The 25442-nt window shown below is 36.7% G+C and overlaps 1 protein-coding gene across 1 annotated transcript in view; it reads right to left on the reverse strand.

The window, feature by feature from the left end:
- LOC129218573 (clavesin-2-like) overlaps positions 1 to 6877 on the reverse strand; it is a 37544-nt gene extending 30667 nt beyond the window's left edge. The window contains exon 1 of the mRNA XM_054852885.1: positions 6763 to 6877. The gene's annotated coding sequence lies outside the window, so the exon portion shown is untranslated. The remainder of the gene's footprint in view (positions 1 to 6762) is intronic.
- Positions 6878 to 25442: the final 18565 nt, after the last annotated feature.

Raw genomic sequence — 25442 nt, forward strand, 5'->3', positions numbered from 1 at the left:
TACAAATACAAAAGTGACGACCAGCAACAGGCTCTGGGCCCAGCTAGGCTGGTCCTAGTCAATTTATAATCCCCAGTGAAGATCAATGGCCCCTTGCTCATTACTACCTCTTCCGGTAAACTGTTCCAAGGTTCCACTACCCTGCTATAATAATAATTTTTCCTAATATCCATGTTAGCCTGAGATTTAAGAGCCATTATTTTGAAGTTCAGACAAGGTGTGGCAGTAACCATTTTTTATTTTTCTAATTTTTATATATGTCAAAGTAGGTCATAAAAAGTGAACATTCTGAAATTTTTAGCCTTCCAAAAAATTTTTTTCGCTCGTTAAAAATTTCCAAAGTTTGAGGTTTTGCAGCGCTTTTTTAGAAAAATTCTAAAAGTCACATTTCAGTGCGCTTTAGCTCTTTACAGAAACACCACCCCACGGTAATGTTTATATTTATTGGTTGTACTGTATCTAGTGATGATGACTTCGTAGTTATTTTGGTTGGTGGTTATTGCTTTTTTCAGATAAGGGGTCGCAAAGTATGGATTTTATCCGTTTTCGCGCAAGTTTAACCTGCGTTATTTCCCCCCAAAAGCCATCCCCCGAAAAAATTTTAACATGTACTGAAAGTTTATACTATGAAGAGAGTAAATAGCACAAAATTTGTTTGAGGTTTAATTTTTTTTAGGAGAAAAATGTCCTGATATTTTTCAAATTTTCAAAAATTGCGCTTTTTTGATCACAATTAACTCGAAACAGCATCACTAGGAAAAAAAACCTTTTATATATAATGGTAGCTGGATATGTGTAAAAGATCATGAAAAAGAAAACAGCATGGGATCTCTTCTTGTTTCCTAGAAAATATTTTTTTTGTAGCTCATTTTATGCGTTTTCTCGTGCGTAAAACGTGTTTCTAGTATGCAGTAACCAATAAATATAAATATAACCGTGAGGTGGTGTTTCTGTAAAGAGCTATAGCGCACTGAAATGCGACTTATAGAATTTTTCTAAAACAACGCTGCAAAACCTCAAACTTTGGGAATATTTAACGAGCGAAAGAAAATTTTTGGAAGGCTAAAAATTTCAGAATGGTCACTTTTTATGACCTACTTTGACATATAAAAAAATTAGGAAAATCAAAAATGGTCACTGCCAAAATTTCCGTTTTTTGTCTGAATTTCAAAATAATGACTCTTAAATAGCTTGAAACAATGACCCCTTGTCCTGTTTTCAGTGCTAAACTTCAGCCCCGTGACATCTTTCATTTTAATAAATTTAAACAACTGAATCATGTCCCCTCGGTCTCTTCTTTGCTCAAGACTGTATATTTTTAGCCTTCTAAGCCTGGAATCATAGTCTAAGTGAGAAAGTCCATTTATTAGCCTTGTAGCCCGTCTTTGAACCCTTCCCAATACATTAATATCTTTCTTAAGACAAGAAGACCAAAACTGAACAGCATAATTTAACTGAATGGAACTCCAAATTTTACCGAATGATGATAATTTTGCCGAATGGAACTCTAAATTTCGCCGAATGATAACAATTTTGCCGAATAGAACTCCAAATTTTGCTAAATCGACGGACAAAAGTTGCCGAATAAGGAAATTTTTGAGAGGTCACATTGGCTCCCCATGACGTCCCATCGGGGTGGCCTTGCTCATAGGAGCGAGTCCTATATTTTGATTTTTGTTGAAAATTAAATGAAAAACGACCCCCTACAAAAAAAAAGCCCGGTTTTCGATGATTTATTACAAATACAAATACGAATGTGACGACCAGCAATAGACTCTGGGCCCAGCTAGGCTGGTCCTAGTCAATTAATTAGTCCTCAATGAAGATCAATGGCCCTGTTAAAGCTATCCATCCCTTTTCTCATTACCGCCTCTTCCGGTAAGCTATTTCAAGTGCCCACGACCCTACTAAAGTAGTAGTTTTTCCTAATTTCCAAGTCAGCCTGAGATTTAAATAGCTTAAAACAATTACCCCTCGTCCTGCTTTCCCCACAAAAATTAAAATATTTCAGAGGGGAATTTCTTCCTGAATCTCCCCCAAATGTTCAAGTTTTAGAACTTTGCACCTCTCTAGCCCTTTAGGACAATGGTAATGGTTAATATTATGGTCCCGACCCAGAATAAAAATAATTGTGTAAAACTGCAAAAATTGTAAAAAGTAGAGTGGAACTATACCCAAAAATTAGGGAATAATGAGGCAAAAGGTGTTTATAGTTGGTATCAAGGGGTCATTTTACATAAGAATCAGCAAGAATGGTGTCAGTAGCATCCCCCTGCCTCCCCCCTTTTTTTGCGCGCAGTGTTATTTGCATCGTTGATAATGCCTTGTCAACTTTAAAAACGTAGCATTCGAAGGACAGGTCATCATGTATTGCCATTTTTAGTCATCTTTCGTCCAAATCTTCGAAACTATGATTCCGATGATAGTTATAACTATAATAATATTAGTGTTATAAGTGATGTGGTCACCCGATCTTCACCTTTAGCATAGAATATGTTTTACGTTGCCTCGACTGTGTGATGGCCTAATTCGAACTCATAGAGCAAAAATTCTCTGACGTACTTAGCTTGACTCCTCAAATATGCTCACATATTTCTTCACTCACATATTTCACTCAAGGATACTACATGAAAAATTAGCTGAAATGCTGGTATTTTTTACAGGGCTGTAACCAGACATTTGTTTTCCGGAGGGTTTTACAAACACATTTCTCGTACGATCTAGGTTACGATAAATAAATAAAATTCTTGCTTTTGTCTTGAGGCTTTTCCTATAATCGGGGGATTCAAAATTTTTCCTGTTTGATTATTTTTTCGCGCTCTGAGGATATTTCACAGATTTCTTTTCTTTTCTTTTTGACATAACTTTTATTTTCGAAGTATACCGTGCAAAGCCGGGCGACGCAGAGTAATAATAAGTTTTAAAAAAAAATGTATAATGAAAAAATCTTTTGTTTGGTATTTTTTTGACTTCAGTTTAAGAGTCGTCATCATTAAATACCGGAATTGAAAAAGTGAATAAATTTTCATATTCGTTTTTCGGTTAAATTGCTTGTGAAATAATGACCCTGATGAGAAAATTTATTTACCTAATAATATGGATTTTGAATTGAATCTACTGAAGAAAATTAATTGAAAAAATTTTTTAATTCAATATTAAAATATGTGTGTATTGTTAAAAACAATAGTTTTAAATGTATTATGTATTTTAATTAACCAAAAAATAATTTTATTGATGCAAATTCACAGTTTACGTCAGATTTTTGCCAAATATGGCAGAGAGGTCCTTGGATGCTCAAGAATTCACATTGGTCAATTTTCGTTTGCAATCGGAACCCCCCTCACCCTCCCACCGTTGGTTTCCTTTTACGAATCCACATTTTCGTCGGATCTTTGCCAAATTAGGCACAGCGGTTCTTTGATGCTTAGGAATTTTCATAGACAGTTTTTCGTCTACATATGATGGAGAGGGTGGGATGCGAAAACACCCCACGGAGATTTTCCTCATGCAAATCCAGTTTACGTCGGATTTTTTCAAAATTTTGCATAGAGGTCGCTTGATATTCAAGAATTCACATAGAGGACAGTTTTCGTTCGCAATCGGACCTCCACTCCCACCGGGAGTCTCCTTTTACGAATCCAGTTTTCGTCGGATCTTTGCCAAATTTCGATCAGTGATTCTTTGATGCTCAGCGATTTTCATAGGGAGTTTTTCGCCTATCGATGGGGGGGGGGGGAGGCGAAAACACCGCACGGAGGTTTTTCTTATGCAAATTCAGTTTATGTCGGATTTTTGCAGACAGGTCCTTTGATACTCAACAATTCACCTAGGGTCGCTTTTGTTTATCAATGGGGGCCACCCTACCTCCCACAGGGGATTTGTATATACAGATCCAGTTTTCATCGGATCTTTGCCATATTTGACTCAGTGGTTCTTTGATGGTCAGGAATTGCCATAGGGGTTTTCTCCCCTATGAGGAAAGGGGGAGGGTGCGAACACACCCCATGAGGGGGTTTTCTTATGCAGATCCAGTTTTCGTTGGATTTTTTTTCCAATCATGGCGCAGCGGTTCTTTGATGCTCATGAATTCGCATGAGTTCTTTCTCTTCAAAATGGGGTATATGGGGACCACCTTGGGGGGTTTCCCCAGAAAATCCAGAATGATAACGAAAAATCCAATGATGTCTAAATTTAAATTTTGAGTCATAAAATTGCGTTTCCTGCACATTGACGGGAAATTTTTGTGCTATTTTTTTCCCTTCTTTTTTAAACCTGATTGTTAAGCATGTGTCACTAGACGAAACTTTTATTTACGAGGTAGACCGTGCAGCGTCGGGTAATGCAGCTAGTGACATATAAATTAAAGGTATATTTCATAGTTCTATGTGCTTAATGGAGGAATGGTGTGATAGTTTCCAAAATTTATAGCTGCTTTCTTTGAAGATTTATTATTAGTATTTTACTTAATGTTACTCAACTAAGAAATAAAAAGTCTTAAAGGAAGAGCTATTAAATCACTAAAAATAAACTATTTAATGCGTCAATACGAAATATAGTTCAAAGTACATTCAAATTACTGAGACTGCTCAAATTGAAAGATCTAAACACAATATTGAGTTGAATATTTAAAACTACTTGTTGTTATGCATTAAGCTATACCATTTGCACGCCCTCCCTCGCACCTCCAGAAAAGTTTTGAATTCGAGGAATAATTGTATTTATTATATTTAGAAATGTTTTTTTTTTTTTTTGTTTTTCGATATAATATTCTATGAACTCTAAACCTTTGCACCCTCCTCAAGAATGTATCGATATATCGAAAATATCGGTATTTTGAGAGCGATATATTGCGGTATTAAAATTCTGATATAGCCCAGTCCTATCAAAAGTTATTAGGGGAGGACAGACAGACAGGCTGACCAAGAGACACTTTCCACCATCTCAATACCCTACTTTCCAATTTTTAATTTTTTGATATTTATTTATTTATTTATTTGGGCTTTTTCTTTCTTTCTTTCTTTTTTTTTTTTTTTTTTGTTTTTCGCGATATTTCGAAAATGCATTAAAGCTTCTTTCATGCCTTTTTCTTCTTTCTCTGACTTTTACTGGGAAAGTAGGCTAAAAAATGAAAATATGAATTGGCATTCTACTCTCAGCTTTTTCCCGAAACCTTTTTTAATTCAACAAATAATCTTTCTGACTGTTTTTGCTTTTTAGTGCAAAAACGTCAAGATGGAAAAGGAGGAGGAAAATTCTCTATTTTTACGAAACTGAGAATGAAATGTCCTAAAAACTGGAAGTTTAGGGAAGAGAAGGGCTTTGGGCGACCTTTAATGGAATTTTTTTGAATTTGAAGTTTTAAAAACGCAATTATAGACCATCATTTTAAATATTAGGGGAAAAGTTTGGATTCGGCGCTTCTCCTCCGGATTTTTTTCAGAACTGAAGTTCCAAAAACGAAATTTCAGTTTTAAAGACATAAAGGGAGAGAGGATTAGGGATACTCCCAAGGAAATTTTTCGAAATTCAAGCCAGAAAAACAGAGTAATAGGTTATTTTTGATGACAAGGGAAAATGTTCGGAGACACTCACCCGGATTTTTCTTGAAATTTAAGTGCTAAAAACTAAATTTTATACCATCTTTAACTTTGTGAAGGGGGACAGTAGGCTCTCCCCTAGAATTTTATTAAAAATTAAAATCCTAAAACCCATTTTTCAGCCATTTTTGATGAAGTTAGGGGACTGGAAGTTAGGAATTCTCCACCGGAATATTTCCAAAAATAAGTTCTAAAAATGCAATTACAGGACAGTTTCCAGGACAAAGGTTGGGGTTTAAAGAATCTCTCACAGAAATTAATCGAAACTGAAATTCCAAAAACGACATTTTAGATGATGTTAGAGGGAGATGCAATCTTTTCGCCAAAATTTGTAGAAATGGAGTCCTGAAACAAAAATTTAAGATAGTCTTTAATCTTAGAGGACGCTGGGGATCATGTACTCTGGTATGGCGGGGGGGGGGGGGGGGGGAGTGTGCTGCTGCTCTTCAGTTCCTCTCCTGGATTCGAAACTTGCTCAAGTATTGACACTACTCTGAAATGGTGCTATTTTTCCCCTATGTGTTTTAGTTTTTAAACTATGCAATGAAAATTTTTTTAATTAAAGGACAATATAGCTGCCCCATAAGAAATGCTACGTGACCCCCCCCCCCTGCGGGTCACGATCCACAGGTTAGGAACCCCTGAACACAGACTTGAATCTCATAACTACCGGAATTATTAAAATACTATGCTAGAATTTATAAAAAATATTTAAAGTATTTGAAAATCATTAAAATATAAATCATTAAAATATAAATGCAAGTATTCCAGTTTTGAAAGGATGAACTTCACATCGTTTTAATATTACCAATAGCCATTTGGTGCACAAAAGATACATATTTTGCTTTTAGAATATAATCTCTAATTCTGAAAAAAGGTACACTTGAAATGATTTTCAGCGTAACTGCAAATTATTTCAAATATTATAACTAAGTGTCAATTATCCCTCGCGTAACTGAAGGGGAGATTTAAGTCATATCCGCAGAATTGTAGTTGGAAGGGGAAAGAAGGCTCGTTTAGTTCTGAAAGGAATGTTTTGATAAATTATGAGGAAAGCAGTTCAAACTGAAAAAGATTACAAAAATTGAAAACTTTTTTGTCCTTTGTTGCAGAAAATGAAAATTTCAGAAAGATCGTCTTATGTCCAAATAAATAGCGTACATACCTGTTTATTAGCTTGAAGTTATAAGCAGTTATAAGAAGAAGAAATTTCGATGCAGAATTAACCGAAAACTACAGTGTTTGTTTTCCTTCAATTTTCCAACACCGATGAATTTCCCTGTTGTTGAAAAGGAAAATAAAAGAGTCAATAGGTATCATCGCTTATCTGTTTAACTGAAGGTTATCGTGAGCCTTTTCTCTCTTACGCGATAAGACCGGCGTTTAAATAATTTCCTACGCAATAATACTTACCTAATTTGAGCAGACAGGGGAAAAAAAATTATTAAATAAAAACAAAAAACCCGACTGCGTAAAAACCAAAAAACTAAAAAGAAAAATGTATAATCCCAGTAGTTTAGAATGTTATTAAATACTAATGAATAACTAAACCGTTGAAATAGTTTAATAACCGTACACAGATAAGACAAATCATAAATTCAAAAGCAGAATAGAAGGATCAACAGTCGGGGCCCATTCAAATTTTACGGGGTTCTTTGAATCAGAAAGGAATGGGCCTTGACTGTTGATCCTTCTATTCCGCTTTTGAATTTATGATTTGTCTTATCTGTGTACGGTTATAAAACTATTTCAACGGTGTAGTTATTCAGTAGAACTACAAATAACACTCTAAACTACTGGGTTATAAATTTTTCTTTTCAGTTTTTTTGGTTTTTACGCAGTCGGGTTTTTTGTTTTTATTTAATAATTTTTTATTTGACACTTTTTAGTTAATTTTCATTGATTTAGTTTTTATGATTATGATACGGTACATTTCGCAATCTTGTCATTCATTGAGAGAGTTTGTTTGTATCGTGAGGTCTATTAAGTAACTTGCGGTGGTCTAAACTACTCATAATTAGTCCCTCTACGGACCTAACTCCGCTTAAAGCTACATGTGCTTGGCCTTCGGCAAAAATGCGCGAACTTAGTCAACCACAGCACAGCTATATAAACAGCCCGTATAACTCATGATGACGCGAAATCGGAAACGTCCCCCCTCCTACAATCTGAGTGTCTTGCCTTCGTTACGCATTATATACTTTTTATTACAGTACAGAATACAAATAAAGAACACATGAAAGAATTCACATCAGAAAGAGGGGAAAGTACACCCGGAGCGAGCGTGTCTTGACCCACCGCCTCAAGTGGGAGACGCAATCGCTTAGACCACTCGGCCATTAAGATCCCAATTAGTAGACTTAGTAAACAAAAAAATTCAGGCAGCGAAAACTACCTGCATTTGTCGCACGCAGGTAGCGTGCGACACAGTGTGCAACACCAAACGTGCGCTGATAACGAACTGCCATATTTTGTCAACTGGTAGTTGATATGGTGAATTTTGATTACTGTCATGTGTTTAGTGACACTCCCAAGGTTAAGACAAATCGATTGACGTAAGAATTACCAAAATTGACCAAGACGGTTAGCCCTATAACGCCACATAGAAACGGACATACAGATATAGACTGATAAACACATCACCTTCCTTTGCATCGCGCGCGCGCAGTCGGGTAAAAATGACAGGTGGGATTGCAAACGTGTCTATCTCTAAAAGTAAAAATGGAACAAAAAGATTTTTTTTTTTTTTTTCACACTCTAACTGTTTAGTTTCACACTCTAACTCCTCCAGAAATGTTGTAATGTGTACGTAGTTACAGAAGCAATTGCTGCAGCGATCCTTTTTTTTTTTTAATTTGTCGAGATTATCAGGTAAGGAGGTAAGGGGGTTTCAACGGAGTATTTTTTGCACATCCTTACACTGTAAAAAAAAAAAAAATCTGGAAACGTTTCTGAATATATGTCGCAGTTGCGGTTCACGAAAATTTCAAAAAAGTTTCCGATTGTTAACGTCTCGTATTACATTCTTTTGAAGTTGATAACGTTCTTGAAAGAAAAAGCTTGTATTAAAAACACATTTATTGAGACTATTTACATGTATCTAATTAAAATTCTTTCAATAAAAAATGGCTATATTCTTATCATGTCGATTTCATCTTAATGTTCAAAAATCTGATTATATTTTTACACTGTTGCTAAAGGTCAATTTTTACTGCCTCGAGGTACAAAGGATTATCATTTCTCGTCTTCAAGGCTTATCTCGATCACCGAATGTTTCAGAATCCTCTTTCTGTAATTTTAAAAAACATTTCTGAGTGTTTCGGAATCATCTTCCTATCATTTTCAAAAACACTTCTGAGTATTTCGGAATAATTCAATAATTTCCAAAAACATTTCTGAGCATTTCTGAATCCTCTTTTTATAATTTTCAAAAACGTTTCTGAACATACACTGCTCGACATTAAAAATGCAACACCAAGAAGAAGTGTTCAGAAATTTAAGCAAATTTTAGAGTAGACGTACATCACTGAATTATGTAAATGATGTGAAATGCGCAGCTCTCCGACGCACGTGAAGATACAAGGGAAGGAACTTGCAGAATGGGCAATATTCGTGTCGTTATTTTTGACTAGAGAATTATCGAAGAAATTTTGTCTTTGTCTTGGAAGATACGTGTAACACGAGAGAATGCCAAGCCGCCGTCAACGAAGGCACTTCCAGCAGATAGACGATTTTACGAGGGGTATGGTGATCGGACTGAAAAGGGGAGGTTGGTCTGTACGTCAAATTGCAGATGATACCCACAGGGATGCGAGCACGATGCATCGGCTGTGCCGAAGATGGTTGGAACAACGAAATGTGGAAAGATTGAGGGGTGCAGGGGCAGTCAGAGTGACGTCAGAACGCGTGGATCGATACATCCACCAACAAGCTGTAGCAGACCCACAAGTCAATTGTTCCTCGATTCTGCAGCAGGTGCAAGATACCCTGAATGTTCCCGTGTCAACCAGAACCATTTCCCGTCGTTTGGTCGCACGTGGTCTGCAATCACGGCGTCCACTAAGAAGACTGCCATTGACCTCACAACATAGACAGCAACGTTTAGTATGGTGCCGGATTAGAGCGACGTGGATGACAGAATGGCGAAAGGTCGTGTTCTCAGATGAATCCCGCTTCTGTTTATCCAGTGATAGTCGGCGCATACGTGTGTGGCGTCGACGTGGATACAAATCTAATCCGGCAGTAACTGTGAAACGTCCTACCGCACGACAGCGTGGCATAATGATTTGGGGCGCAACTGCGTACAATTCCATATCACCTCTAGTTCGTATTCAGGGCACTATGACGGCCCAACGATACTTGGATAATGTGCTGCGGCCGGTGGCAATCCCTTATCTTCAAAGGCTACCTAATGCAATTTTTCAGCAGGATAACGCCCGACCACACAGTGCTCGCATCTACCAACATGGTCTCCAAGGCACCCATATACTTCCCTGGTCACCATACTCTCCTGACCATACCAATCGAACATGTGTTGGATATGATTGGACACCGTTTGCAGACTCTGTCCCTGCCTCGTTCAGAAGACGAACTGTGGCAAATGGTTGAAAGGGAATGGAGAGCTATCCCTCTGGACACCATCTGCACCCTTATTGACTCTATGCCTAGACGTGTTACTTCGTGTATCGCTGCCTGCCGTGGTCCTACATCCTACTGAACCGACGTCGTTCTCGCTCTGTATTCTGCCTATGATTTTGAAATTAAGATCATTTATTATTCCTTTCTCTCTCTGTCTTTTTTTCAAATTTCATCGCTTTCTGACCACTCCTTCTTGGTGTTGCATTTTCAGTGTCGAGCAGTGTATTATGCAGCTACGATGCATAAACGTTTAAAAACGTTTCTGAGTATTTCGGAATCCTCATCTTTACAATTTTCAAAAAGTTTCCGAGTTTGAAATCCTTTTTCCGTGGCTTAGAAAAAAAAAATCTAACCATAATATTTAGTACTGTATCAGGTTCGATTGCTTCTTTTTCATCTAACACAAGTACCATACAGCATGTTTTAGAAAAGCTTTTCAATGAAAGCCTTCCTCGGATTGGAACTTTAAAGGTGTTTTGCTCAAAAATTGAAAATGTCCAGTAACATCTCTTTGCTTCTCACTGCCTCGAATGCACTTTTTCTACCACTGTCTGCCAGTCTAAAGTTTATTAATTAATTATTTTTTTTTTAGCAATCTTTATCTTTACTAATAATAAAGCTGAAAGTCTCTCTGTCTGGATGTCTGTGACGCGCATAGCGTCTAGACCGTTCGGCCGATTTTTATGAAATCGGCACAAAGTTAGTTTGTAGCATTTGGGTTTGCACCTCGAAGCGATTTTTCGAAAATTTGATTTTGTTCTTTTTCTATTCCAATTTTAAGAAAATTTTAATGAGCATATTATCACAACGTGGAAGAGTAAATTACGAAATTATCATAACGTGGAACCGTAACATGGGCACAAGCCAATTGGCGAGATACGAAATTATCATAACGTGGAACCGTAACATGGGTACAAGCCAATTGGCGAGAAGATTCACCATACATTATTTGTAAATATACAGGCGAAGCAAAATACTTTTTAATTTTTCTATTACGGGCAAAGCCGCGTGCGGTTACCACTAGTAAATAAATAAATAAATAAGGAGGAAAAGGGGGGAGGGGCTTCACCGGTCGTTTTTTTTTTAAATACATTTTTAACTCTGCGATAACTCCCCCCCCCCCCTGCAAAAAAAAAAAAAAACCTTACCGGTCAAGGTTTTACTAGCCCACGGGTTTAAAAAAAGGTTAGAAACGCTGATCTATGTTGTTGAGAAAATTTTATTGTACTTTTTTTTATTAGTTCAATGATTTTTCTAAGCTGTATTAAATTTATTTTATACACAGTAAAAGAATTAAAATAAAATCAAAAAGAAGGGAGAAGTATAGCCCAATCTTTCTTCTTTTTTATTTGGCTTTTTATTTATTTTTTTACTGTGATAAAAACATCGATAAGCGTGACGCAATTATCATCCCCATTGTTGTGATGGAAGCTGAATTGTTATTGTTTTTTTCGGGTATGTGGAGGGACTTTGATCGTCGGTATTTATAGACTTAGGTAAACATTGTTATTTTGATCGACTGAGAATATTTTTAAACGTTTTCAAATTGACTAAAAAATTAAAATAAAGCAAAAACAAACTTAAGTTTCACAGAAATTGCTCAAAGGAATTCAACGAATTGAAATACAGCTTTAATTTGATAATTATTAGAGAAACTATGTGAATAGCAAAATTTTTGTCCTCATCCTCATTTATATAACAGCGAATGATCGAGTAACACTCGTGACGTCATCAACAATGAAACTCGCGCCACAACGTGATAATTTTATAATACGTTTTGGTAATGTTTGACATACAGGAAAACGTTTTATCGTTCCGCTGAACTGGATCCGGTAACTTAACTGTTTTACTGGTAAGACTGTGTCATTTGAAGGGAATGAAGGAACGAAAAAGGAGTCAATAATGAATGCTATCCACTGGAGTTTAGGATTCATCCACTAGAGTTAGAGTTAGAATTTCATCTATCAAAATATCACCAAACAGGAAATTGAATGAAAAAATTATCATTTTTGCTTTGTGCGACAATATGATTGAAGTGAAAAAACAACGTAAATAAAGCACAAATTTTGAAGAAAATACAGCAAATAGCTATTTCAAGGCTACAATGGAGCCTCTCCATCAGTGCAAAAAGCTCACCAACGAAACCAGAAGTTGCGAGAGAACTGACAACAACCAAGTGGACACCGGTATTTATACCAAAGAGGGCCAACCAATAAGAATCCAGGACACAAGACATCAAACAGCCAATCAGCGAACAGCGTGTACTCTCTGGGCTCAAAGCAAGGGGGAGAGACAACCAATCAGAAGCCAGGAGACAAAAAGAGACTGTTTTTCTAAACACCGGTGTCCACTTGGTTGTTGTCAGTTCTCTCGCAACTTCTGGTTGTGTTGGTGAGCTTTTTGCACTGATGAAGAGGCTCCATTGTAGCCTCGAAATAGCTATTTGCTGTATTTTCTTCAAAAATTGTGCTTTATTTACTTTGTTTTTTCACTTTAATCAACCAGGAAATTGCTTCATTCAAATGTGGAAGCAATTTTCACCCGTCGTATCATGACGGGCGATGGGGCTTATTGCGCCGGGGAAGGTCCCATTTCTGTGCGCCAGCCCAGCTGGGGGTTTACCCTTTTATGTGTGGGCCTGGCATACCGCGAGATGAAGTATAGCTCTTTACACCTCTTTGGTGTACTGTAGCCCACTACACGAGAAAGGACCTCCATATATCGAAGTAGCAAATTGTCGGGAAAAAATTCGATATATAGAAATTTCGATGTATAGAAACGATCTTATTTTATCCTAAAAATCTCCTAAAACATTAAAATTAAAGCTAATTTACGTGTATGAAACCCAATTTCTAATTGATACGAGCATCGGATTAAATAAAAGTTAATAATTAAATAAATAACAAAACTTACATTTTTGCGACTTCGTACATCTTTATTCTTTTTCAATTTAACTTGATCCGCAACATTAGGGGATTTTCATTTTGACAATGTAATAGAAAGAAAAGTAAAAAATCAATCTACTTAACTTGAATGGTTTTTACTGCAGCTAAGAAGACTAGGAATGATAATCAACAGACAAAAGGGAGATCTTGAAACAGATTTCACAATGTTACTGGTTACAACTAAGATTTTAAGTAAACTTGAGGGAATTTAAGAACTCCAGAACAAAAACCGACCTATCTGCACACACCTCAACCCCAGATTCCTTATGAGTTTCGTAGCAACCTTTAATAAACATAATTTTCTCCCTTAACCTTCATTTTTCATGAGACAAACAGTCTAAAGTGGAAAAAAAATCTACGAATGTCTCGAAAAAAAAAATCGATATTATAGAGATTTTTTCGATACATAGAAATAATTTTTCTATCAAAATGAACATAGAAATTTGCTGGGATTTCGAGATATAGAAAATTCCGATTTGTGGAAGTTCGATATATGAAAGTTTGACTGTAGTTCAGTCGAAGGCGGTCAAGGTGTGCTTATGGTGACTGGTTAAATCTTTCGCGATCATTCACGTTTCCAGTTCCATATTTCCCACTCCATATTTCATAACCATATCTTTGTACATCATCTGTGTAAAAATTAACCCATGTGGATCCATCTCTCTCTGTAACTATAAATATATGTCCATAAAAAAAATTAATTTAATTTCTACATGTGTTTTAACGTAATCTCCAATCGTGCACCCTAACAAAAAAAAAAAAAAAAAACTTTTGTTAAAAATTTGCACAAAAAACTTTGTTTTACTGTTCCCTCCGGTGAGGGCAAAAAAAAAGCCTTAAAAAAAAAGGGGGGGGGGCACAGCTTTTATTAAATTAAAATGCGGACAAGTAGGGTAATGCGGGGCAAAGTAAAATAGTATAGATAACTTACCTTTTTTAAAGGTACAAATTAGGAATGAAATGATGATTTTGTTGAAAATTACAGTACATAAAGAAAGAACAATAAAAGGAAACTGACATCGAAACAATATTTTTTATTTTTGGCAGTAAATTTGTACATTCAAAAAAGAGTAGAAAAATTCTCATTTTTTCCCATGGGGCAAAGTAAAAAAAAAAAAAAAACTTTTGTTAAAAATTTGCACAAAAAACTTTGTTTTACTGTTCCCTCCGGTGAGGGCAAAAAAAAAGCCTTAAAAAAAAAGGGGGGGGGGCACAGCTTTTATTAAATTAAAATGCGGACAAGTAGGGTAATGCGGGGCAAAGTAAAATAGTATAGATAACTTACCTTTTTTAAATGTACACATTAGGAATGAAATGATGATTTTGTTGAAAATTACAGTACATAAAGAAAGAACAATAAAAGGAAACTGACATCGAAACAATATTTTTTATTTTTGGCAGTAAATTTGTACATTCAAAAAAGAGTAGAAAAATTCTCATTTTTTCCCATGGGGCAAAGTAAAAAAAAAAAAAAAACACACTGCTCAAAGCAATTAAAGGATATTGAGGTTTTGGGCTGATCTTGCACCTAGAGAATGTTTTAGGTGATTGATACATTATCGATAGACATAGTAAACTATGTGAGACAAAAAATTCGTTTGCTTAACAGAAAAATATACTTTTTTTTATACTTTTGGGTACAAAAGGAAAAAAAACGCACTATATGCGTATATGAAAAATGTATATAAAAAGAGGGTTTTCTTCCCTAGAAGAAGAAAATCGCTTTTAATAAGGGGAATGGTAACTCCGGACGGTCAGCAATGTAAAACATCTGTGAGGCATGGAATCAATGCGGTTATTAATGAGGGGCTAGGGTACTCTGCCCCACTCCTCCTCAAGAGCTCTTTTCAGTTCTTGGAAAGTTTGTGGAAGTGGTAGGCGTCCAGAAACTCGTTGCCTAGAATGTCTCAAACATGTTCTGTGGGGTTCATATTTGGAGAACACGCTGGTCGTTCCATTCGTATGATTCCTTCCTCGAAAGTAAATCATTCACCTAGTTAGAACGATGTGGTCTGCAATTGTTGTCCATTAACATGTCATCTCCAATTGCTACAGAGTAAGGGACTACAATAGGTTTGAGGATCTCATCCCTACTTCGAAGACCGGTCAGAGTTCCATTTGGAATGACATGCAGATCAGTGCACCCATTAATGGAGATGCCAGTATATACCATTGTACCACCACCACCAAAAACCTGACACTTTCGTACACGAAAGCTGTTTCTAAAGCCACGTTCCCTCCAGATGAAAATACGCCATTATCAGGATGAAGAGAAGAACGGGACTCGTCAGAGAAAAGAATATATTGCTCCATTCATTTCTTCTCCAATTCACATTCTCTGTTACCCACTGCCTGCTGCGCGACAATGCCTCGCAGCTAATGTGAGGCACACCATTGATCGACGAGCATATAGACCTACAGCGTGAAGGCAATTTCGGAAAGTTTGTGTCAAAATGTGGTGCCAGTATACCCGAGCGAAGATGTCGTTGTAGTGGAGTGGCACTCATACTTCGGGGCCTCCGAGCCGTTAAAGCTAAATAACGGTCTTCATTGAGCGTTGTTGACCATCTGCGACCTTTTCCTGATCTTCGGCCAGCATTTTTACTCTTTAAACGAGCTGATGTGTGCATCACATGACTTTCTTTTACACCAATTTAATGTTTTTCCCCGTTATTGCAATTTTAATGTGATTCAAGAGTTAACTCTTTAAATATCACCGACAATGGCCAAATCAAAACCAGATTTTAAAAAAAAATCGTCAAATTTGTCGCCAAGTTGGGGACAAAATTTGACGACCAAAAGACTGGCGATAAATCGCCAAGTGTCCTCCAAATTATAACACCACTTGAGTTTACATCGAAATTAACAATGAATTCCCCCCAAAAAGGTGCAAAAGACCCCTTTAGAAAGACCCGAATGCAATCAAAAAGGGAGGTGCACAATTAGACCCCACTAGGAGTCTACGTACCAAATTTCAACTTTCTAGGGCATACCTTTCTTGAGTTATGCGACATACATACACACATACGCACATACATACGTACATACAGATGTCACAAGAAAACTCGTTGTTATTAACTCGGGAAACGTCAAAATGGACATTTTGGGCGTCTATACGTTCTTAGGTACATATGTACGTGTGGTGGGGTCGAAAAAAAACTCAACATTCATTTGGGGGTGAGTAAAATGGAAATTATTTCCGATTTTTGAGTGAAATTTTGTTCGCGAATACAATACTTCCTTTTTTGTAAAAGGAAGTAAAAACGTTTCCATACCCTAGAAACCGCACTTTGCAAAACTCCAATAGCTTATGCCGTCTCGGCTTGGGTTTGGCTCCCCTCTCGCCTGCCAACCACTCTAAAAGCTTTTGATTCCTTTAAATGACTTCGTTGAGATATGGAATTGCACTCATCGAAACAACGCGCTAGCTGAATGTCGATCATTCTTTTCTGATTTGTTTTTCACAATAAGTTCAGAGCGAAATCTCGTTCGCTGCCACTAAAACGTCGTCTTTGACGTCAAACTCGAAATTTGCATACTGCAATGTTTGAAAATGAGAAAAATTTGTATTTGTGACTCCCTTCTTTGATTCTATGCAAAAAAATATTTCCTAATGCCATTTTTTGTTTAAGATTTACAATATCCTTTAATTGTTTTGAGCAGTGTATTTTGCAATTGAAATATAAAGGCAATTTTTTTTTAGAGTTATAGAACTTTAAGTCGGGAACACTGTTTGATCTGTGGGTCATTTAGATAGTTGTCACTTGTTTTGTGTCTAGTTTGGTTTGCCATATCAACATGAATAGACAACAGGACGGTGCAACATGCCACACAGCGCGTGTCACAATTGATTTATTGAAAGAAACTTTCGGTGAACGAATAATTTCGCTTAATGGACCCGTGAATTGGTCTGCAAGATCACGCGATTTAACTACGCTATACTATTTTTTGTGGGGCTGTGTGAAGTCTCAGGTCTACACCGATAAGCCACAGACGATTGACGCCTTGGACAAGAACATTCGCCACATATCACTCACATACGGCCCCCATTTCTGAAAAAAGTGATAGAAAATTGGACTTCCCGATTAGACTTTCTCCAAGCCAGCCGAAGTGGCCATATACTAGAAATCACATTTAAATAAAAATGGCAAAGAATCATCTTTCGAATAACCCCAAACTCATGGCGATTTACATCGTTTAACGGTGTTTTATTTGAACCTAAAGTTCTATACCTCTAAAAAAAACACCCTTTATATATATATGTGTGTATGTGTGTGTGTGTGTGTGTTCCCTATACAAATCTACAGTTTACGTTGGATCTCGACCAAATTAGGCAGGGAGGCACTTGGGAACTCTTGTAGGGGTGTTTTCAAACGCAAAAAAAAAGTTCGAATTTTAATTTTAGGACCCGAAAATGGCAATAAATGGCTCTTTTGCCCCGAAATAACTATCTTATTTGCTTAATTTCAGTTCCATTCGAAAGCCCGCAAAAGAGCCCTGAAGTAGATTTACGTCCTCCGGATAAGTAAACGAAATAAACTATTTTGCCCCGCACGCACTTGGCTAATTGTGCAAAATATTTAAAATAAAAATAAACTTAACATCCGTTAAATAAATACTGCACTGGAATATTATTTAAAATGTTAATAACGAGAACTTTATCACAAAAAATAACAAACATAATTTTTGACTTACAGAAAAAATTTCAAGATGAGTATCAATTTTTGAAAACTTTTTATGTGATCCTATATTTGGATCTGCAGATAACTTTTTCTTGACTGCGATGCTACTTAGTTAAAATATTACTAGATAGATGGTGCTAAAATCAGAGTAAATATTTCACCTTTTCACTTTGCTTAGATATTTCATTTTGCAGTTAAATAAGTCCTCACATTTTTTTCTCTATTAACAGCTTCTTTTCTCATTTTTACAACAGTACAAATAAAACTTTTGAAGTTGAAACATACGTTTCCGAGTTTAAATAACTCGGTTTTTTTTTCTTCTAAATTTTGTGTTCTTTCGTCACTCAGAATCTTGGCAGCTTTGTGCTCCGTGTGGCACTGTCCCTATGCATGGCTAGAAGCTGGCTACGTACACCAAGAGATAGTAGAACTGGTAGCTAAAATCGTCACGACTGTTTTCGAAAAAGGTAAGACTCTTCTTTCAGTTTCTTAACGTATTCCAGAAATGGTTCTTTATAGCTGTCATTATCCAGAGGACCTGTAGAACCTCCGAAAACTGTTGGTAGGATTGAGGCATCATGGACGCTGGACACAGGATCTGTTCCGTGGAACTCTATCTGAAATAAATGCGATATTTTCATTTAAAACGAATTGGAACTATCCTTCAATCATACAGTCAACGACAGATTTTCGAAGTTTTCGATGCTCTATGCTAAAACATCGGTGCCAGTGGCGTACATAGCCCCCTTTGCAACGGGAGGATGCGCAAGAGGTATAAGAGTGCACGCTCTAAAAAAATAACACTAAGTTAAAACTAATAAAAATGTTAAAATGCTCTTGGGAGGGGGACGCACTTATAAATCTTGCGGGGAGGGGAAGCACACCGAAGTCAATGTACGCTACCGATAAGTGCTATTAATACATCTAACAATTGGGACTAAATACTTAAAACATTAATTTTGTTTAAAAAAAATTTTCTGTGTAGATTCAACTTCAGAAATTTCTGAGCAAGTAATTGGTAGTTTCAAAATGGCAAGCCTTCGTTAACACTAAAAGTTTATCAAAAATCTATGAAACACTGAATTTCTACGTAATTTCATATTTATGAAAAGTATACTATTTATTTATTGGGGGAAGGGGGGGGGGGTAAACTGCTTGTTTATCTTCTACAACAGGGACATAAAGGGTCTAGATCTGCACTTCTTAATTTCTTTGCAAAGAGGAACCCTTTTTAATGTCCATTTTTTACCCGACTGCGCGTGCGCGACGCAAAGGAGGGTAATGCGTTTATCAGTCTATGTATGTATGTATGTCCGTTTCTATGTGGCGTTCTACAGGCTAAACGCCTTGGCAAATTTTGGTAATTCTTACGTCAATCGATTTGTCTTAACCTTGGGAGTGTCACTAAACACATGACAGTAATCAAAATTCACCATATCAACTACCAGTTGACAAAATATGGCAGTTCGTTATCAGCGCACGTTTGGTGTTGCACACTGTGTCGCACGCTACCTGCGTGCGACAAATGCAGGTAGTTTTCGCTGCCTGAATTTTTTTGTTTACTAAGTCTACTAATTGGGATCTTAATAGCCGAGTGGTCTAAGCGATTGCGTCTCCCACTTGAGGCGGTGGGTCAAGACACCCTCGCTACGGATGTACTTTCCCCTCTTTCTGATGTAAATTCTTTTATGTGTTCTTTATTTGTATTCTGTACTGTAATAAAAAGTATATTATGCGTAACGAAGGCAAGACACTCAGATTGTAGTCCTCATCAAAATAAACCCGTGCAATAAGCACCAAAAGAAAGTCTACTAATTCGATTTTCATCTCTAACATGTTGCATTTGTCTTGCCTTGATTCAAGGGACTGAGTTTCGCGACGTGTACTTTCTAGACAGGCTTTTTTAGTTTTGCGAAAAAGATTTGACTGACGACGTTTCCGATTTCGCGTCATCATGAGTTATACAGGATGTTTATATAGCTGTGCTGTGGTTGACTTAAGTTCGCGCATTTTTGCCGAAGGTCAAGCACATGTAGCTTTAAGCGGAGTTAGGTCCCTAGAGGGACTAATTATCAGTAGTTTAGACCACCGCAAGTTACTTAATAGACCTCACGATACAAACTCTCTCAATGAAATGACAAGATTGCGAAATGTACCATATCATAATCATAATAACTAAGTCAATGAAAATTAAGTAAAAAGTGTCAAATAAAAAATATTAAATAAAAACAAAAAACCCGACTGCGTAAAAACCAAAAAAACTAAAAAGAAAAATTTATAAGTCAGTAGTTTAGAGTGTTATTAAGTACTACTGAATAACTACACCGTTGGAATAGTTTTATAACCGTACACAGATAAGACAAATCATAATTCAAAAGCAGAATAGAAGGATCAACAGTCGAGGCCCATTCAAATTTTACGGGTTTCTTTGAATCAGAAAGGAATGAGCCCCGACTGTTGATCCTTCTATTCTGCTTTTGAATTTATGATTTGTCTTATCTGTGTACGTTTATAAAACTATTTCAACGGTGTAGTTATTCAGTAGTACTTAATAACATTCTAAACTACTGCGCTTATACATTTTTCTTTTTAGTTTTTTTGGTTTTTACGCAGTCGGGTTTTTTGTTTTTATTTAATTTTTTTTTCACACCTAGGTTTATATTCAACAGTAATTTGAATGAACATTTATAAATGACTTACTTGCAACAAAAATGAAAAATATTCCAAATAATACCTATTGTCATGAAAGAGAAACAAAATATTTTTGGAAAAAAATAAATGTTTCAATAGAAATTTCGTATTCTTGTACTAACGTAGCCGCAAATAATACATTAACAGCAATTCAGCTTTTAATCCACAATTCATTTTGACGTTTTCTCTGCTACTCGTTCAGAAAATACTGATTGAATACTGCACTCAGAAGTTGTTTTTGTCGATTTTTTAAGTAACGGTTTTAAATTGTAAAAAAAGAACACGTTACTCTTGATTGATCTCAATAGGGCCGTTTCCATGGACACTTTCGACCCCGGAAAAAACCTGCTTTTCACCGCATTCCGGTTATTTGCGGGGTATATGTGGAATCTTTCTACTCCTGCTTGCTTCTGGGGTGAAAGCGGAGTTTTTACCCAGAATGCATTACGCGAAACAAGTTCGTAGCTTAAACGTAGAAACTAGCTCGTAGAAACTAGCCGCTAAGGATGCTGGGTAAAAACCGCTTTCTGGGGAAACCTCTTTTTACTGGAAACGGGGAATTTTTCGATCGTTTTTTTGCGGAGCCAGAGCGGGGATTTACCGGGTCGAAAAGTGTGTTGTGAACGCGGCTAATGGAACCTTGGAATTCCGCGGAACACAATTCAAGAAAAACGCTGATCTAGATGTATTGAATTGATGTGTGCACCATCAACTATACAACACACAAATAGTTCACCTTATAGTGCAGTTCACCTGGAACAACTGATTTTCGTTTTCCTTTCCTTAATGTAATTTGAACATTTCCAAAAGTAAAGGATTTCCAGGGTTCTTTTTGGAACTTGGAAGCTTTAAACAAGCTACTGTCCAACCACGGATTGTATGGAATTTTTAAACGTCCAGATAAGACGAATCTATCTGACTGAGGGGGAAAAGTAAAAATTTGAAAAGGGTATTCCGCACATTTGATTGAGACTCTGCTTTGGAAAAGCTGACATCGCTAAAAAATAATAGATTCGTCCATTTCCGGCTGTAAAACGGATGTTTGTCTTTCCACACAATCCGTGGTCTATTCTTACCCACATTTTCTGCTTCCATATTTCCTCGTGGACATGGATAAAACATACAAGTTTAAAAAATTTAATTTTCGTATCGTCTTTCTTTTTGAAGAACCTAAGTGGAGGGTTACTTCATGACAATTCTTTAAAAAAATTATGTCACTAGGATTAGGGTGGCAGAATCCCTTGCTCCTGTCATACGCCAATCCCCAGAACCGCATCGGATCGTTTACCGATCATAACTCACTTTACATGCAGACAATGGCGGCGATTTGATGGGGCAAGTACGGGCGGGGCAACCGCCCTCGCACTTTTTTCATCATTAAAGATCGCCTGATCATTTTTAAGATTTTAAGTTTAAAAAAAATTCTGGGAAGATCACTTAACGATAGCATAAGACGCCATTTTTTAAGACTTCAGTTTCGAAACATTTCCTAAGGAGAACCCGTAAACACGCTCCCTCCATTTTGTATCTTTAAAGAGGGCCTAAATTTGTGTTATTATAAGATTCCAACTTTGTAATTTTTTTTCCAGGATGCAAATTCGTTTCTCCTTAACATCAGTAAAAATATGTCAAAATGCGTTTTTAAACCTCCAATTAACAAATAAATTCGGGAGTGGTCCTCTGCATTTTCCTTTGAAGTCACCGAAGAAAGTCTAAATTTGATGTTTTAGGGCTTTATCAGTTCCAAAAGATTTATCGGGGGAACCTCCGAATTCATTTTTCCCTTATTAAGTCATTTTAAGATATCCTGAAATAGCGTTTTTAAAACCATTCAACTGTGCAAAATTTTCGGCTGAGAGCTCGAGAACGCCTTGCTCCCAGTTTGCTACAGATGTCCTAAATTTGCTTTTTCAAGACACCAGTTTCGGGATTTTTCTCGGGAAGTTACCTTTTCATCACCGAAGTCGTTTCTTTTGATACTTCAGCTTCGAAAATTTTTTGGGGAAGAGTTCCCTTAATTCACCCAAAGATAGCCAAAAGTAAAGTCTTCAGCTTTCAAAAATGTCTTGCCCCGGCACCTATAATCCCCAATCGCCGCTTCTCCGTGCAGATCGGCTGGGCTACTGCAACGTGGCGCTTGGAAAGATGAACGCTAAATAATGGGGAATTAGCAGGTTATTTTACAATTTTATGTTACTGTTAATATTGTTTTTCTTTTTTTTTCTGGAGAGCCATTTGAAATTTTAATGTAACTTTTAGTAGTTTTTCGTGGCTTAACTCAACCAGATTAACATAAGTCCGAAATTTTCTATTTTTGACTAAAAAGTGCATTGTATGCTGAATCCGATTCTGCATCGAGAGCACAGGAACATAATCATTTAAAATAATAATAATAATAATTTGAATTTTTATATCTCGAATTCAACTTATGTTTTTCGCAATCACGTGTGCGTGTGTATGTAGGCGTGTGTGTTTGTGTCTGTGTGCAGCAATGAGTGTGTGTGTGTATGTGTGTTTATGCGTGTGTATTTGTGCCTGTGAGCAGGCATGTGTATGTGCAATGACGCCCATACAGGGGGGAAGGGGGGCTCGAGCCCCCGCTTTGAAATTTGAACTTTCTTGCTTTTGGTACTTTTTTTTTTCGCAAAAATGTAAAAACATTTATTCTCCAGCCATTAATGAATAAGTTATTAAAAATGACAAATTTTAATGACTCTAATCTGTCCTGAAATCGGTTCCCATGGAGAAAATACCCTGCTAAACCATGAGGAAAATATCTGAGCCCCCCCCCCCTTTAAATTTTGCATATGGGCACCCTTGTGTGTGTGTACGTGTGTGTGTGTATGTATGCGCGTGTGTGTAGGATATGGATGCAACCTGGAGACTGTTTTCGCTCTAAGAGCAGCATCGTGAGGCTGGTCGACGGTGGTGCTGCAGAGGGAAGAGGGGGGGGGGAGAAATAAAATCAAAGGACGCCAAAAGCAGTCAAATGAGAACAATAAGCAGTGTGATTGCCCCCTAAAAAAATCCTTTGCGTAATAATTTACCAGTGCTAAAAGAGTCCAATCCTAAATATGGACCAAGCGATCTTTTTTTCGGTTCTACTGTAATTTAGCGAATATGTGACTTACGTTACTCAGGCCCTAAGATACACAATTCATCTTTAGGTTCTTTTATATTTCGTGGCTATTCGCGAAATTTTCACAGTCTAATGAAATAAATAAGGTGAATTTATCATCCTCCGGGAGTTGCCATTCGAGACCGAGGCCCCAGCTTGCTCCCACCTAGATACAGCACTGGGCATTTAAAAGAATTGCTCCTTAATATATACATACCTTTCAAAAATCCTCTCAGTCTTTTTAAGCCTTCAATCCGGCTCTCTTCCGTTTCATTAAGCTCTTTTTGTGCCTTCAATCGAAAACACTCTGGCACAGTGCTGCACATGAGGGGATAAAAGCGGTTTTCAAGTTTTTCCATTACTCAGCAGAAGCTATTAAAAATCATTAGTATAATTCAGAAAAACATTAGTCTGCAAGAAAAGTTTCAATTAATTAGTTAATGAAAAATACACGTCAGGAAAATTTATACTTTGCCGCGCATTTTTGTAGTACTACTATAACGCCGTAATACACTGTCAAGATCAAGCATTAAAAGTTGCACCTTTAATTTTTTTTTTAAGTTAAGTTTTTGCTAATTTATTACCTGTTACCACCTTTATTGATAGACGAGTCGCTGGAAGCTAGAGATTGCCTGCTCAAGTATTTGAAACCTATTTATAGTTGAAGAACCATGATCGCGAGAATTTAAAAAAAAAAAAAAAATGCTTTTAAGCAATCTATACATTTTGTTTCTACGCGGGTACATTTAATTTCTCTGGTGTCCAACAATAGTAATAGGACAACAACAACAAAAAAAAAAAAAATGAATGATAGAATTTTCAAACCGAAAATCGGTTTTGATCAGCACCGAAAACTTGGTAATTCAAGGTTCAAAACACTCGACAAAAAAAAAAAAAAAAAAAAAAAATGCCCACTTATGTCCTCTTATAAGTTAATATTAATTAGTCATCAATGGTCTGTAGAAGGACCCTGAAAAGGAATTAGCTGAGTAAACCTGCGAATTTTGAACCCTGAGCTCAAGCAAATCGAAAAAACTCCTCAATAACATGCCTGTGTAAACAAACAAGCGAGAGAGATCTAAAAACATTTTTAAGCGCTTTTTCGCCCCACTGTGCGACTCCCTCCGCAAGAAATCATTTTACCGTACTTTTTGTCCCAAAAAGTAGTGCCGAATCTGATTTTTCCGAGCCGGAGCAAAACCTTGAAATTGCTGCCCTTACCAATCTCTGTTCAAGGTTTTAAATCGAACTTCAATGGAAAAGATACAGAAATACAGCGAATTTTGCCGCGGAGGCCAGAGCCTGATTAACACAGGGGAATGAGGGGCACAGGCCCCTCCTCTTAGGTTTTAGGGGGCCCAAAATCCCCTTAATTTATCATGCTAATTAAATATAAATAATGATTTCACTCAGTATCCACAGTACAATATCATTGATATTTTTGCAAATGCCAAGAGAAGAAAAAAATCTCTTATTTGTTGATAAAAATTTCCCTTAAAAATTTAATAACTTTTCAAATCCCAAAAACATTCCAAGTTTAGTCCGTATTTACTATTAAAAGTTATATCACAGATAATTTTGATATTTACGGTTTACTGCAACGGGCAAAGTTTAACTACATCTTGTACAATTATCGTATACTATATTTCTTCTACTTTTTACTATATTGTGATATGAGGTACTACCAAATTTAGCATGGTTGTATTAATACGCAAGTCTAAAAATATTTTTAGCTTCATTTTATAGAATACTAGCTGTACCCGACGCGCGT

Source organism: Uloborus diversus, chromosome 3 (genome assembly GCF_026930045.1).
Source record: "Uloborus diversus isolate 005 chromosome 3, Udiv.v.3.1, whole genome shotgun sequence".
In the NCBI taxonomy this organism is placed as follows: domain Eukaryota; kingdom Metazoa; phylum Arthropoda; class Arachnida; order Araneae; family Uloboridae; genus Uloborus; species Uloborus diversus.